At 43.4% G+C, this 17,668-nt stretch overlaps 1 protein-coding gene across 2 annotated transcripts in view; it reads right to left on the bottom strand.

The window, feature by feature from the left end:
• Positions 1-17,668, bottom strand: part of RCBTB2 (RCC1 and BTB domain containing protein 2) — a 463,444-nt gene that overhangs the window by 123,892 nt on the left and 321,884 nt on the right. The gene's annotated exons all lie outside the window — the stretch shown is intronic.

The raw sequence follows: 17,668 nt of genomic DNA, 5'->3' as shown, positions 1-17,668 counted from the left end.
TTAACATGAATCATATCCATTACAATATATATCATAATCATGTCAATGTATGTCATATTACTTTCCATGCAAGCCATATTCATTGTGATCAATGTCATGATCATTTTAACATTACTTGTTTTCATTTGAAAACATATCAAATTCATTTCAATGAAGGCCATACTCATTTCAACTCATGTCATATTCATTTAAACATGTGTTATATTCCTTTCAATCAATGTTATTTTTATTTCAATGAACATTATATTCATATTAACACCTGTCATATTAATGTTGAGCTGTGACTTATCACTTTTAACATATATCATATTCATCTGAATATGTGTCATATTAATTTCAAGGCGTTCCATATTCATTTTAACAACTGTCATGAGTATTTCATCTTTGGTTATACTCATTTGAAGGCATGTCAGCTTCAATTCAATGGGGTTACATTAATTTCAACACAAGCCATATTCATTTTCAATCATCTCATATTCATTGCCATATGGGTAATATTCACTTCAGCACAATTCAAATTCATTGCAACATGTTTAATGTTCATTTCAGTATACGTTATATTATTTTCAATGTGCATTACTTTCTTTTCAGAATATAAAATATTCATTTCCGTACCTTATATTCATTTCAATCTGTCATATTCATTTAATGTATGTCATATTCCTCTTGGCATATGTCAATCATTTCAAGGAATGTCACATTCTTTTTTATGAATATTGTATTCGTTTCAGTGATTTTTTTTATTGTTTACAGTGAGAGCCATATTAATTGGAGTATGACTGATCTATATCTCAGTAGATTTCTTATTCAATTTGGTGTGTGTGTTATTCATATTAATCACTAAGTAGCATATTCACTCTGCCAGGTTTCATATTTGTTTTGGTTCAATTCAGATTCTCTCTGCCAGGTATCATAATTATTTTGACACATAGTACATTCATTCAGGTGTGTGTCATTTTTATTTTGCAGCACACTATGCATTTCAGAAGGTGTCCTATATGGGAAGCTGTAATTTTGACATGAACGGCTTCCCATAGAGTTCGTTGTAAAGATACGCATAAGTGGTCAGAGACAACTATTGGTTAAATTTTCAATGAGTGGGATAGCTGGAGCAGAGAGCGGCTCACCATAATATAGTCTATCCCCGAAAAGGAGTGATGGGAGAGGAGTAAAATGTGTGGTCACTCCCATTAGGGTTGTAAAATCGCCAGATGTCTACTAAATTAATATTGCTTCAACAGTTTAGTTTGTGGGAGTTCTTACCTTGAAATGTATGTGCTGCTATTCTGTTGAGGTTACCGTCCATTGGAAGGATGAAGTCTCCAACCAAAACTATGCCAAGGTTGTCTGGGAAATCCGAACGTTATTCATCTAGGTCCTTCCAGAAAGTCACTGATTTATTGTTTGGTGCATAAATATTAACAATGAAGAATTCTAGATCTCTTTTCTTCACCCCGGAACTAAGCCAACTGGAGAGTTGGTCATGTGTGTGTGATAGTACCAAGATGGTGGATTTTTGGGAAATTAATGTGACAACTCCGTTCTTTTTTTGTGGTGTAGGTGAGAGGCCGATCGCTGCAATTCACGGCTATATAATTTTGCATCTTAAATAGATGTAAATGGGTCTCTTGCAATAAAATAATGCCCCATTGTAATCGGTTGCAGTAGTCTTCACTTTACTGGGAGATTGAAGCCCTTTGTGATCAAAGAGTGTATGCTGAGTGGAAGTGCCATTATGTGTAAATGAGATATCTTTGGATAGTAAAAAGATGTCTGGGGAGTGAAGTTTCTGACCTTTGATTGTGAGCAAAACTACATGGTCTTAATTATATTGTTTGATATCATAAAACAGATAGTCTCTTGGATCAGGGGCAGTGACATGTTGGGGAGTTTGGTGTGTGTTGGAGTTGTGTATGCCAGAGGTCCACCCAGGTACCCGAAGGGAAAAAAAGAAGCAACAGAGAAGAGGAGAAATAGGGACAGAAGAAGGAGCAGGGAAAGAGAGCCAGAATAATAAGACAGTCAATGAAACTAGAACAAAAGCCCCAAAGCATACCCACACTCCACCCATCACCTGAAATGTGAATGGGACGCATTTCCCCACCCCTAATTTAAGTGTGACACTGTCGCGTAGGCTCTCATTATTCTAATGAGACTACTGGATTTGAGCGGCAGAATCGCCTGCGGTGTGGGCGACTTGGTCTTAACCCACTACAGGTGACACCTGTCGCCTCAATCCAGGTTTTGCTCCAGCTAACTAGCAGTGCCTCATCTCTACCCAAGAGCCAGGATGATTGGGCACCAGAGTGCATGACACAATTGATTCCTCAGGGAAATCGTGGTTATTCAGGTGTCATCCGTTTCTCTCAGTTACATTAGTCTCACATATACAAATGACAAACAGAGGCAGTATATGTTTCACTAAGATTTTAATGAAGCAACTGCATCTTACATAGCAAAGCATGTACTGCAATAAACAGGACGATGCAGCATGACAGGATTAAAATAGTGACAAGGAGAGTAAAGCTTAGAAATAACGCTACCACGTTGTTACTAAAGTCAATGGACTAACTACTACCTAGGCTATAATAGAGCACAGCATGTTAAGCTCTAATTCTGCCCTCCAGGTTCCCCTAGGAAGACATCATCCCCCAAACCTGAGCAAAGGCCTGAGGTCTGCATAAGCAGCTGTAGCGAAGCGTTCAGCAATTAGCATACAGTTGTGATCATCTGTCTGGAATCTCCCTCTAATGTGTAAGGGACAGGGAAGTGTTTTTATAATAAAACAGCTGATGATCTGAAAAAATGGCCCTAAGGATGTGTGGTGTTTTTCTATGAATACCAGAGACAAACCTTTTACCACGTTCACCGGCAACCTCTCTTACTGCAGCCTTGAAAGAAGCACAGAGTGAACAAGAATGTCTTGTTTAAGAACGTAGTGCTGGCCTAAGCAAGAACAGCTAGATAGAGATAAATAAAACAAGACTGCAAAAGTGGCTATTGTTAAAATAATAAACTAAGCCGAATACAATATATATATGTTAAAGTGCACAGCGGCACGCCTAGTGTGATAAAATAACACGCATGGAGCTATAACTAAAATGGCTACACAACAACACTAAGGGCCTGTCCCAAACCAAATGGATAACTACCTGATCATTCAGGTAGGTTAACATGCTACAGAAAACATACAAATGGAAACGGCAATGCACCAATAATATGAAAAAACTCTGAGCATAGTAGCAATACAGCTGTCGGTGTGAAGATAGTTATCTTGCAAGGTATACCTCCCCTATAGCCTTGGTAGAGTAAGGACATCTGAGTAACTGCTGTGTAAGGCCTGTATGCTTTGGTATGGGTGGTGGGTCATTAGTACATATTAAATTGTGTTTGTCGAGATCTGGTAGGATTACATAATAGCAGTGCACTCGGAGTTCTGCCCTTCACCACTGCTGGTGAAATGGATCTAGAATTTTCCTCATGTGGAAAAGGATGATTTTGTAGTGGCAGTATCGTAGAGGTCTGAATATCATATCTCTTGGAGTGAAGGATGAGTATGAAAGATAGAATGGGGTTTTACCATTGTCACTCTGTCACTCCTTTCTATTTCAAAGTCCTTGTTGAATAGGATTCCAAGGATATGCGGTATCCAAGCCTCTAGAAATTCAACCCAAGAGTTTGCATCATCTTTCACCTTTTCTGGGAGACCAAATATCCGCAGGTTGCCTCTGCTTTTGTGATCTTCTAGTTCAGATATGGCTTTAACCAGAGATTTGATCCTACTGGTAGTTGCATCAATTTGTTTATTCTTGGATGACACTGAGCCTTCTAGTGTGCTGATCCTTGTCTCTGCTTCTCTTAGCATGCCCGCCACACTCAAAGCCTTTCCGTAAAGCCTGAAGATTGTGATGCATGGCATCTGTATTTGATTTCGTTTCTTGGGCTAGGTCGTGCAGGGTTCCAGGTCACTGCAGTATCATATCCAAGCTTTCCCCAGGTCCACTTTTGGTTTAATCAGAGAGCCAGGCAGTGGAGGCTCAACCTTAGCTAATTTTAGAGTTGTTTTATTGTCTTTGGATTATCTGTTATCTTTAGAGTCTTTGCCTCCATGATCGCCACTATGAAGGGACGAGAGGGCTTGGACCTGCAGGCAAAAGTGACCACAGGTGAAGTGTCTAGTAATGATGGACTTTCTGTTTGGTAGGACAACACCCCACTAAGCTTGTTGTGGGGATTATGTCAAAATAGCTTGGACCATACAAATAGTGAGAATCCAGAAGTGACTTCTTGTTCTGCTGGGTATGATAGAGGGTTTGCTATGGGGGTTGGTATAGTGTTTTTCACATAACCAGCAGGAGCGTGGTAACCGATTCACAGTGGCAGCAATACACTGTAACGCTGGTGGGCTGATATTCTGTGTTGAGGGGCTTTTAAGTTGCTGTCATCTTGAAATTCGTTGTTAGTTGCGAGTATTTGGTATTAGTCGATGTGGTGTGACTTCTTGTCAGGTACAAGCGCTATTTTCATTATTTGGAGAAGAATAGTGACATTTATGTTAGGTAGAGGAAGTCTCGCTGAGTGAGGTCCTTCTCTTGCAGCACTCAATGGATTCGACCGCTTCTCTCCTATATGCCTGCTCTTACCCCCATCCTGATATTTGGGTGCATAGAGGTATGATATGTTGTGAGAGCTCACCATTTTGTCTGACACCCTCAGGTAGTCGCTGGAGCATCAGCTTCAACAAAGCGTCCACCTTAAAGGACTATCCTGGTTGGGTGGCCCTAAGCAATTCTTGGCTAGGGTCATGTCCATTTATGTTTTCTTATTGGAAGTGTACCTCATGTACCATGCGTGCTACTGTTGCCCCATGATGTAGGGCCCAAGTGCTGGGTTGCTGGGAGTCGTAAGACGATTTATTGATAACATTTGGTGAATTTGTGATATTGCCAATAATAACACTAGTGCACGTAGTCTTGGCAATCAGGAGCTCCCGGGACCCCCTGAGTTTCCCTATGTGAAAGCTGTAGCATTTGCGGACCGTGAGTCTATTTTTTGCTGTAACGCCACCAGGTAGTTAAAGTGTGCTCCAAGTGGCACCGTAATTGTTGGAGAGTGCTCAGCACCTTGAGTGATACATTGGTCTTCTGGGTCTTCCCAGGTGAGCACAGCACTAAAGCAAGATTTTATGCCTCCTAACTCCCTTTTGTATTAAGGTTCCTGGCTATAAGTCATTCCATGGGACACAGAGCTGAGAGCGATCACCATCTTTTTTCCTAAATAGAGTCTGCACTTCCAAAAACCGGCAGAATCTGTAGTGTTATCGCCTGAATGCCTGTCGTATAGCACACCTCTGGAGTTTGTGTACCTTGATGGATGTTGACTGGTTGTCTGCGGTGGTGAGGTGCGCTCCGAAACATTGAAACTGAGGATCGGGAGCGGAGCAGTCTGCTCAGGCAGCCATCTTGCTGGGGCTCTATAAACGCCCTGAGTTTCTGCTCCTTTTATCTCATTTATGAAATACAACTTACAGTGAAGGATGGACTGCCATAAAGCATGGTCGGTCCGCCTTGCTCATAGCAATGTGGTGCAGAGCTGTCTTTTTTTCATATGACAGGCTATAATAAACATTAAACTATTTGCTACCCTTTTGATGCCTGAAAATAGTGGTTTACAGTGCCAACTACACCAAAACACTGAAATATAGATTTATAATTTAAGGAGTCCCCGAAAAAATGAAGTCTTTGCAACGGCCACTCTTGCATAGTTGAAGGGATATTCTAATTTTTCACTCTGTAAAAAAATGAAACTTTGAGGAAAAGGTTGGTAGAAAGATCCTTTACCACTAGCACTAACATGATGAATACACTCTAAAAATCTCAGAATTGTGCAGCAACCTTCTGAGGCTCTCTCAGCTTCATTTGTTTTTTTTAACACAAATTTTATTGCATTTTCATCACACACATCATAGTAAAACAATATCTCATGAGATAGTGACAATACTATGTCGTAACAAATTCATGATACTTCGTTATGACAATTTAGCATCATATACTGTTATTGATAATTGTATCCTAACAATATCTAAACAACCCACTCTATTGCTCCCCTCCCAGATCCCAAACTCTAAAACAAACAAATGGCTGTGTCCTCATTTATAAGCTTCTTATCCGGGAGAAGGTGAGTTTATTGGTGCTACTTCTAGTCTCAGTGTTAATTTCCTCTGTCCTACAAATTATTTTCGCTATTGGGTTATGTGCCACATGGCCTGAGTAATGTCAATTTATTCTCACAAGTATGTAGTACGTACTGTTTGCTCAATGATTTAGAGCTTGTGCTTTAAGGCTTTCCATTATTCAGTCACAGCCCATTGAGATGGGCATCCTGCAGAGTCCCCGATATCCCTCCTGCCTTAGTGCCATACTTGGCCGCACTTTTGTACCTCTTCCCTCCATTCTTCTATCCGAGGCGGCATTGCCGATTTCTACCTTCTAATGAGTTGCCATTTTGCTAGCAATATTGCTAAGTTCATAAACTTTGCCTGCACTTTGAATCCCCATGGTAGGATGGGTATACCTAGAATACAGTGCTCTATATTGTCCCTGTTTGTCAGGTCCATGATATCTCTAAGTGTGTAATTCCAGCCCAGTAGGCCGACAACCGGGGGCAGGCCCACAGCATATGGAGCAGGCCTGCCCCTTCCTCGTGACAACAAGGGCAGGCAGCCTTGGTTGTGGGGTATATCTTGTTAATATAGTAGGGGGTTAGATACGCCCTATGAAGGATGGTAAATTGGATGAATTTGAATCCGGTGTTATGGGATACTTTACCAGGGTGCTCAAGAGCCTTCTCCCAGTTTTTATTGTTGAAAGCTTTGGCCGTATCAGCCTTCCACTTTGCTCGTAACAGGGCCAGGGGGACCATGAGATGAGTTCTGAGGCCCTTGTAAAGCCACTGTACCAAGTGTCTACCTTTACCCAGCAAATGCAGTGATTTTAATAGCTCATGTGTCTTGGGTTCCTGGTTATCTGGCGCCCAGTGCGCGCACACAAATCTAAGTGTTCTGGTGTGCGTAAGAATGAGAGAATTTGGTAGGTTACGAATATTTATAAAGGCCTCAGTCGTCAAGAGTACCTTCCGCAAAGAGGTCTCCTATTGTTGTGACTCCCTCCTGCTCGATATAACTAGTTAGTGGGCCCGTTTTAGTGGGTCGACCCCCATAAAGAAATGGTTGTGGTGTAGGGTACCTGAACCACAGTATATTTCTTCATTAACTGCCAGTATTTAAGTGTTATACGTAGTAGCAGCGGGTGTGATGATAAAGGGAGAGCATCTGAGCCTAGGAGACGGCCTTGGTCTAAGCCTGCCCTGGTATAATCTATTTCAAATAAATTACGACCAACTAGCCAGTAGGAAAGCCATTGTAGTTGTGCTGCATAACAGGAGGCTGTACCCCCATAGCCCCTTGGTCTGTGGGGAGCTGTAGTTTCGCTATGTTAACTCTGTGGCGGTTTTGCCTCATATGAGTTCTGTTAAGAGAGTATTCAAATATCTGAACATTGTCATAGGTACAAAGATGGGGAGGTTCCCAAAATAATAAAGCAGATGAGGTAGTATTACCATTTTGGCCAGTGCCACCTTGCCGGCCTCCAAGAGTGGAAAGGTGGACCAAAATGTTACTTGTGATTTGAGCGTTGTAATTGCATGCAATAAGTTGCCTTCTAAGAGGTCCGCACTAGTCAGATGTACCTGGACCCCGAGGAATCAGAAGTTGCTTGGGCTACTTGGAGCTCTCTATCTCCAAAGTGTATTGATGCTGCTGTATAAGTGCCTGCAAAGGAGTATACCCATGACTTGGTAGGATTGATACCGAGGCCAGAAAGATCACCAAATATGGGAAAGGTTCGAGCCAAGTCCCAGTGGTCTCCCCGAAGATCCCCAAGATATAGTAACATATCATCAGCGTAAAAAGAGATGATGTGATCAACCATTCCTAGTCGAATCCCTTTGTGTGCTATCTCCTGCCGGAGTATCTGAGCATTGGGATCCATATCCAGGACCAATAAGAGTGGCAATAGGGGGCAGCCTTGTCCCGTACCATACCGTATTGAGTATGCTTGACACACGAGGGCCTGTGCATGCCCTAGCAGTGGGAGCTGGATACAGTAGTTTGATCAAGTCAATGTAACATTGTGGTATCCTGTAGTTATGTAGCGCTGCTAACATGTAGTCCCAGTGTATTGTATTGAAGGCTTGTTGCATATCGAGTGAGATACAGCTTGCTTGTGGGTGAGTTTCTGTACTTGCACCCAGGAGTTGAAAAAGGCGTTGGATAATAAGGGAGGTGCTGCAATGTGGTACAAAGCCACACTGGTCCACATGTATCAGGCGTGGGAGAAAGGGTAACGGTCTACCAGCCAAGATTTTGCCAAGAATTTTATATTCAGTATTCAAGATGGACAAAGGCGGTTAGGAGGACATTGCATTGGGTGACTTGTCCGGTTTCAATAGTGAAGTCATGAGGGCCTCTCTGGTAGTGGAGGGGGGGAGTTGGCCTTCTTCCCGGGATGAATTATATAGTCTCAGCAATTGTGGGCACAACTGTGCAGCATAGGTGGAGTAAAGCTCCACTGGGAGACCATCGGATCCCAGTGCTTTGTTACGCTCAAAGTGTTTAAGAGCACTCTTGATTTTGGCCACAGTGATGGGGCAGAAAGAATTTTGTTGTAAGTAGCTAGGGTTTTGGGCAGGTGCGTGCATTGTAGGAAGTCCTGTAAGGTGTCGCTGTCGGCTTTGGGAGCAACAGTATTCCTGAAAAACTGTGTTGATCTCTAATTGTGTGGTCACTGGGCCCGAAGTGGGCGTGTCAATTGTCATGACGGGCGTGGGAGTTAATTCTGGGTGCGTCAGTCGCGCTAGTAGTGTACCTGGCCTGTCTGCTTCGGTGTGCACCATCTGGGTGTATTGGTTATAATTTACCCACCTGAGGCGAGTGTTCAAGGAGTTCTGCCTATTTTGTTCTAGCTTCTTGCAATTGTGGTTTGTTAACGGGGTTGTGGGATGCAGCTTGTTCCAGGGGGGCTAAGGAATCCTCAACTTCCTTTAATTCTTGTTGTACCACTTGGGTAGCCCCCACTACTGTGTTAATAACTGTGCCTCATACCACCACTTTAAAGGCCTCCCACTCAACACTTGGGGTGGAGGCAGTGTCTGTATGTTCGGGAAAGTATGTGGCTATGGTTGTTGCAAGCTTATCCTGAAGTACTGAAGTCTCCAGGTAGGGATTGGGATGGGAACCCAGCCCAACTGTAGTGATATTTCTAGAGGATTATGATCAGAGATGGTCTTGCCTAAGTATGTGACATTAGTAATCTGCGGTTGTAGTCACACTGGGCATAGGAATCGGTCTAGTCTTGAGTGTAACGTGTGTGGATATGAGTAAAATGAGTATTCCCTCAGCCCTTTTGTGTCAGCAGCGCCATACGTCACAGAGGTTCCATCCGTCTAGCCACTGTTTTAAAGTGCGGGCTTGGTGTATTGGTGCCGTTCATGGGAGTGAAGAGTGGGATCTGAGTAGAGTAATGTCGAGAACTGCATTGAGGTCCCCACCCAGTATCGATGTGTGTTGGGCCCAGTCTGATAACAATGGACAAGTGGGCATTAAAGGCATCTTGATCAGTATTAGGTGTATAAATGCTCTCTATGACTATGGGCTCACCATCTAAGGATCCCAATACTATCATGTATCGCCCTGGTGTATCAATTTTAGATTTGAGGACTTCAAAGGGGATCCCGGCTCAGATCTATACTGCTACACCCCTTGTGTCTGCAAAGTATGAGGTGTGTATGAGCTGGTTGTGCCACTTTTTATGAACGTTAGTGGCCTCCGGTGTAAACAAAAGTGTTTCTTGTATAAAGGCAATAAGTGTTTGCCGTCTGCGGAGTTGTGTGAGGATCCTGTGTCGCTTCTAGACTGTCCCCATGCCTTGTATGTTCCAGGTCATTAAGTTATAGTGTTTCAGTACTGATGCCATAATCAGTTTTGAGAGTATGACAGGACTGCAGGCGTTGCATATGAATACTCTTCTTTTCTACCATGAATCTTATGACACAGTCTAGTTAACTAGAACATTCCCCTAACATGCAGTCCAGCGATGTTGCATTGTTTGACCAAACTTGTAACCAGAATTTCAACTCTATAAACAACACAAGAAACCACTGGCAACTGCGATTGGGCCATTGGTGGCCAGTCAAAGAAGAGACCCCAGTGGCAATCTGCATGTGCCTGTCCAACGATAAGGATGCCTGGTGTCCAGGCCCCACTGCCGGTAAGTTCTACCATACCTAGGCAAGTGGTCTATCAGATTATTATTATGACTCAGTCAGCCAGTGCCTAGGTGTTGATAAATCATTACACCCGGCCAAGACATTTAAGCATACCCTTCCCTCCCCCCGACTGCTATATGCACCTGACAAACTGTTACATGTGTTGCACCATAGCTGCAGCCCAACCAAAGTTTCGGTACCACAACCTCAAAGTGTTCATGCAGCCAGTGTTCAGGTTGTGTGGTGGCCCACATTAAAGATCATCCGCTGTTTGTTGTGTCACTGTAGAGAACACCACCACACTGCCTGTTGTTTCTAAGTCTGAGGCACTTTCTTGGGAGGTGCTGGGGCTGATGGGTGAGCGTGGGGACCTAAGTGTATATGCCGACCGTAGTGCTTCTTGTCGGCCCTCCATAACCTGTTGCGGTGAGGGTCTCACACCACTAAGTGGTTTAGGTGTATTCTTAACTGGTGTTTCCAACGCTTGGGGGAACATTTAACTGCAGCTCTTTTGAGAGAGAGACTGGATAGTGTTGTTCCAGCCACGGTAGTGCTTCTTCAGGGGTACCAAAAAATATGACTTGCTGATTATGATGAATTTTCAATTTTGCCAGGAACAGAAGAGCATATGTCAGGTTCACCCTCTGGAGCATCTTTTTTACATTCTGGTAGGAGGCCTGTTGCATTGAATGGGAAGCGTATAGTCCGGAAAGAACAAAACATGTGTGTTTTCCACTGTGATAGGTGCTCACTCCCTGGCTGCCTGCAACAGCATGTCATGATCCCTGTAATTTAAGATCCAGGCTACTATGGGGGTGGGGGGGTGCTCCAGGAATTGGTCTCCTGGTTGGTACTCCATGGGCCCGCTCCACTGCAAATTAAGCCAAGAGACCAGTAGGTGCCACCAACATACGAAGCCAGTCCTTCATAAATTGTGTCGCATTTTTGCCCTCCACCCCCTAGGGGAATCCCACTATTCGGACATTGTTGCAACAGGCCCTTACCTCGGCACAGTCTTGCAACTGGTCCACACGTCTCAGCAACTGAGTTACCTTCGCTTGTAGCTTATCTTGCCAGGGAGCAAGTGTTACGATTGATTTTTCTGTGGTTTTACTTGCTCAGATAATATATCGTGGTTGTCTCTGAGGAGGCTGACTTCATTAGTGATCGCGCCCAACAGTCTCTTATTTACAGTAGTATTAAGTTGAGCTTGTCCACGTGAGAGAGCTCTTCCGAGGGGGCAGTGTGAAGCTTGGTGTTGTGGCTGGTGAGCTGTCCAATTAGGGTGTGTGGGGAACCAACTCTTAGGGTGGTATCTCTTACCTGGCTTTTGCGCTCCCATATCCAATGTACAAGTCACCACACGTTTTCAAATTTGGGGGTAGTCTGGGACCCGATCACTTCAACAGGGCATCCTCTTGGTCTTGAGGTGATAGGCTGGCAGTTGTCGCACCCTTTGTTACTGCCAGTGGTGTTTCTCACTCCCTCAGGGACAACCCGTTGCAGTAGCGATCCATTGGTGCCTGAGTAGCTGGGAGTCCCAACTGAGCTGCAGTACTCCTGGGAACTTTCAGGGTATTGGGTAAGATTAGCTAACAAACCGGAGGGTAAGCGCTGTCAAAGCGCCCCCTGCCCAGTTCTTAGTTTATTACCCCTGTGGGGTATTATTCCAAGTCCTCTGCCACTAGCGCAGCTTTGTACGTAGTTCTAATCGGTCTCAGATTTTGGGGGAGTAAGGCCAAACGTTTCCAGGATAGACCCTGACGCTCTAGATTCTTCAGCCACATTGCGAGGATCACCGTGTTAGGGTCCCCTGTCTTACATGAAGTGCTGAGTGCTGTGCGGTTGCATTCACCTTCCCCCCTTATCTAGAGACCCTGGGGGTGCTGAGAGGCACAGACGGCTCTGCAGGAGAGAAGAGGGTCACTGGCCCGACTTTGTTAATGCCTAATGCAGCTGTTTCTGCACTTGCAGTCACTGGCCATCATTTTGCAGGATCGCCGAGGCTGGCCACCATTTCCCAGGTGGCGCTTCCATACAGAGATGCCGTCCCACGATCCGGTGTCAGGATCTAGTCCTGGTGGTAGTGGTGGTGGCGGCAAAGGGGCCCTCGTCTGCGTGTCTTTGGGTCAACCGATGAGTCAGATTAAATCTGACACTGGGGCCCAGGAGCCGGAGCACTGTATTCAGGCGTCCGCCTCACTGGCTCTCTCAGGTTCTTATTCACAATCGACACCTGATCTTTTGCCCACTGCGCAACAAGAGATTTGATTATACAAAGGCAGGGAAACGAGGAGAAACCCATCCAAACAGCATTACACCAAACCATTCGATATACAAATATATATTTTTTGTAGTATTACGTAATTTGTTTTAAGGCATTTTTAACTATAAGTACATGAATTCAGATATGATGCAGAACTGAATTCTCTTAAACAGTGCGGGTGATTAGACAAAGGGCCTGGTTGAGAGTTTGGCGGATATCCCGTACGCCGTATTACGATGTCCATAGGATTTAATGGAATTGTAATATGGAGAACAGGATATCATGTTTGTGAAGTAGTATCCCCATCCTGCCAAACTCTAAATCAGGTCCAAAGTAATTCATATCAGAGCATCCACATTAATACCATGGCAATAAGCCACATAATTTAACAGTCTTTCCTACATCAAATACAAGAATTACAGGGAGGTAATCTATGATGGGCCTGACTTCGCACTGTGTCTGGGGCAGCATTATACACTACCTTTACCACCTGTGTGGCCTCCTGACACCATGTGTACTACTCGTTGCAGGGATTAGGCCGCAACCAGCCACTCCCTTACCTCGGGGGAGTCTCATTTAATGTCAAAACATGCTATCACACATCTTAACATATCACTGCATCATGAATGTTCTAAGCCTACGTACAGTCTATCATCTGATCTGGCTTTCATCTTCACTAGATAAGTATCCCAAACTGCCACAGCCCAAACTTTTCCCCCTTGCTCACAAAGAAAGTGAAATATATCAGCTTCTGCACTTGCCCACCTCTTTATATGTATTATATTATTTTTTTCCCCAGGCCATGGCAATACACCATTTGAATAAAACAAACACCAGACCCATGGACCTGCTCTCGTATTTTTGGTATACGATTATATTAACACATTCTGCTGTAAAACATCAACCATGTTTTAATTAAACTGTAGGCCAATAAAAGACTCTAGTACATATAGAGAAAATGACTCATTGCTTAAAATAAATACATGGATAATGTTGCAGCTGTTATCTGGAAAATGTATATCAGCATTATGTTTTAGACATTTAGATACATTTTTCCATCATCACAAGATTTGAGGGTAACCTGCCTACATACGAAGTAGAGTAGGTCTTAATTTTGCTGTCAACATTTTTGGAGTTTAGCCCTCACTTATAAGTAACGCACTATACTACTTATTTTTAAGGGAAATTGCAAACTGGCAGCAGTCTGATTAAATCTGGCAGCGCTCTATGTCTTGCATATGATAGCTAGGAAAATCACTGATGTTCGTAGCGGATGTTTCATTCTCTAATTTAGTAGACTGAACAAAAATAAAATTCCCTATTTCTCCATATTGTTATTTTATATTTATTTTATTTTAGTAAGAATGTAGCATCTTACAGACATTTAGAATTAATTCAAAGTGTATACTCAGCCTATCCCAAGAAATAAATTTTATCTGAGCATGCATTTCCTTGAACAAATTATTTTCTTTAATTACAGATCTGCATCGCGCTATAAACATAATGTGTTTGTGTTGTGTTAAGCCCTCCATTTGTGAAACCAGACAAACAGAAAGAAGTCTGACAAAAAAGTATTTGGTTTTGCTTTACATGGGTCCTATCATTTCTCTTACCTACCTCATCCACCTCCCAACAGCTAGTGAAGGTTATTTAAGATATCATATTCAGGTATTGTTTTACAAAAACAGGTTCTGCAACTGGTAATTGAAAAAAGGCAAACAATACTTTCACTGAGGCTGAGCAGACCAGAAATGCAGACTCCAGACCATACACACACCGAGGAACTCCGGACAGGAGAACAAATAACGGAGATCTCTTAATCACACCATTTAACTACTGAGTCCTAAAGGGGCCATCCAGTGAGGGATGTCACAATATGTCTTGAAACAGAAGCCAATATAATCAAACAAAATAATACTTTAGAGGGCTCTTGGGATGGAATGTGTCCTGCAAGGTAACCATACATTTCCCTCCTGCCCTAAGAGCCTGACTGCGTGTATCTGGTAGCCTGATGTTTTATTTGTGGTCTTGGCATGGCACTTGTCTAGTGTGTGCAGAGGCCAAGGACTGTCCTGGACTATGAGAGGTCTTGGGCCTGCCTTGTGACCTGGAGGGGCACACCATGAGTGCCCTCATTTCAAACAGTTCCTGTCACTGATTTAGCATATATAAAGAAGCTTTGGCAGCATACCCTGGCTTAAGAATCTGTAGTGTGACCAGACCTTTTTAACTGGATCACTGGTGTGTAGGCCTCCTGGCTAACTTGTGTGAAGTTCTGCTTCTATGAACTAGCCCATACTCTTAACGCTAGCATTTCAAGTGCATGTTTAGCCTGTTGGTGTGCGTGGTACATGCATGATGTGTGTGAGTAGGCAGCAGTAATAAAGGTCAATTAAATCCAATTTGCATGCTCTGCTCCTCACCTGGCCTTGCTCAAGACTGAGTGTGAGGACTTTTGTACTAACTCAATTCCTGTAGCTGGAGGGAGAAGACTAGGACACCTAAGTTAAGGGAGTGGGACAGGGCTCCTTTAGATATTTTATGAGCCCCTTTTATTAGCAAGGAGCTGTTGATTAGTCTTTCTGAACACTGCATTTACTGGCGGGTGAAGGGTGGGACTGAAAGCTCTGCTGTGAAAGGTTAGGAAGCCTTTAGGTGAGACCTGCTATTTTGCCTTTCCTCATTACTCTTCTAGTTGGGCTGATGACAGCTAGGTGCAGAAACCACAAATCTCTTTGTGCCTCTGTTGTGGGTGCTCCAGGATAGACGCAACCCTTCTGTAAGAAGCATCACTCTACACTAAGTACACTGATGTCTGGAGAACAGTCTGGGAAGGACACTTGAAAGAAAGAACCCATTTAAATCAATTCTACAGTTTGAGAAAGTTGATTCCCATCTTCAGTCTGCCAGTTGTGTATAAATATGGCATCCCAACTATCACACAGTGTTACAGTTCCAAGACCACTATGGCCAAGGAAGGGAGTGCTCCAAAGAGCTCTCAGGGGGCTGATGGGCAACCAGGGCTGGTGTCCGCATGTCTGCCTAACAGCCAGAGTTCCAGAGATAAGGGGACATCACCTGAAGTCTGGATCTCTTGCTGGAGAAGCTGGGTACTGTCCTGAATTGCTTAGAAGCCTGCCTTTCTGCTGAGAATGGGAAGGAGCCGGCCTACCCCGTAGGAGGAGAGACTACACAGAAAAGTGTGAGGTCCAGCTTGTCCCCAGTGGCAACCAGAAAAGGCAGACTGCTGGAGATTGATTTGGGAGGACCCGGGTGCTAAAGCCTAAGGGCCTTTTCTTCAATGCTCATCTTTGAGAATTGAGCCTTTCCAGGAACGCAGCTATATATTTCCTTGTTTCACATTCTCCATGTACATCGCTGTTCTGTCAGTATGGGGCTACCTTCATTATTGGTTGGTCTATTCACTAAGAAATTAAAGGAAATAGCAATGTGGTCTTGCCATGTGCTTTGAAGTGGGGGGTTTATCTTTATTGGACTATGATTGCAGTAGATAGTGTCTAGAGTATGCCCTGCTTTATTGGTTAAAAGATCCACAAGCTGTGTACAATGGAAGGCATTAAGCGTGTCAGAGAGAGCGGAAGTATCCAGGGTTTCTTCTGTCTCAAGGTGGAAATTTAAATCCCTTAAGATGGTCAAGTTGAGTTGATAAAGAAATGGTTCCAGTAGGGGTCCCAGGGCTTGATTGAAATTATATATACTTATCTGGTAGTCTATACATGCAATGTCAGCCGTGGCATACCAAGAGCACAGTTTGCTGATATATTAGCTTAAAAAAAAAATGCGGATATCGGCAACTGCCCATTGCAAGGTGTTGGCTAGAATCTGGGGAACATCTTTTGGAGTACAGCAACTACTTTTCCAATATTTGTGAGCCTGTGCTGTATGATATTTGTGGAACGCTTCTTAACAAGTTGACCATACTTGCTACAACAACAGAAGGACAACCTCTGCACACCGTCTTCTCCTTCTCAGTCAATATCCATTTACATTTTCCAATTTGCCAGGCTCTTAAATTTCATTAGTGAAGGACAAGGACTTTTCCAACTTTATATTAGCTGGTGGCAGGTAACACAGAAACACTGAGGGAACACCATCCATTCATCTTCTCATCTGTATGACATTTTATGGTCACATCGAAGGACTAGATTTACTTACACCATATAAGAAGCAAATTAGGGTTTGATCAATACTTAAGTATCTTTGGGTGACTCAACAGAACCCTATAAAATAACAGATTATAACTCCTCAGGGAAATCCACTTCAATCAACAAATGGCTCACATGGATGATGCATGTCAGAATAGAATTGTCTCATTTTTCCTTTGTGTCCACTAACCGATACTAGTCTGAGGCTTGTGTCCGGGTACATCTATACATTGAGCTTTAAAAGGAATTCATCTGCATAAGAGTGCATTACTTTTGTACCAGTGGAACAGCCCTCACTGCTGCGTCCCAAACAAGGTAAGATATGAAATAGCATTATAATGAAGCATTGCGGAAAGTCATGGCTCTACATGGAATAAGGCACACCATCTATGCTATGAAAATTCAAATTTTAGCTTGGTCAACCAATACCTTTCAGAGGCCTCTAAGGGTATATCAGAAAGGCAGCTGACTGTTAGCGGAACAGATGCTCCCTTTGGACCTCAAGGGTGAGCCATTTCTAGGGACCAATATCAGAAGGGAAAGCCCAAACAGATTAAAACAAATAAGGAATTATGCAGAACAAAATTGTATTTACTCTACTCTCTGTGCAAGAGCATAAGTATGCACTCGGGAAACTGTTACCTTATCGACAATCAAGACTAGGAATTCAACAACTGTCATTAAATTGGTGTTTTGAACCATGCTGCCTGGTGTTTAGAAAATGTGCAGCACAGACAGACCACACAAAGCCTCTAGAGAGCAACTCCAGCAGCAGTGTTATGCAAGACCACACCACAGGTCTGCCTCTCCTTGGGCGGAATGGGTTAGCAAGATGCTAGCAGGTGTTCATGGGTGATGCAAACCTCAGTATATGACAGACTACTCAAATGTGCTATCAAAAAACCCATAGCTA

The sequence above is a fragment of the Pleurodeles waltl genome, chromosome 8, assembly GCF_031143425.1.
Source record: "Pleurodeles waltl isolate 20211129_DDA chromosome 8, aPleWal1.hap1.20221129, whole genome shotgun sequence".
Lineage (NCBI taxonomy): Eukaryota > Metazoa > Chordata > Amphibia > Caudata > Salamandridae > Pleurodeles > Pleurodeles waltl.
Note: the sequence above shows the minus strand (reverse complement) of the source record. Positions and strands in the feature narration are given on the sequence as shown.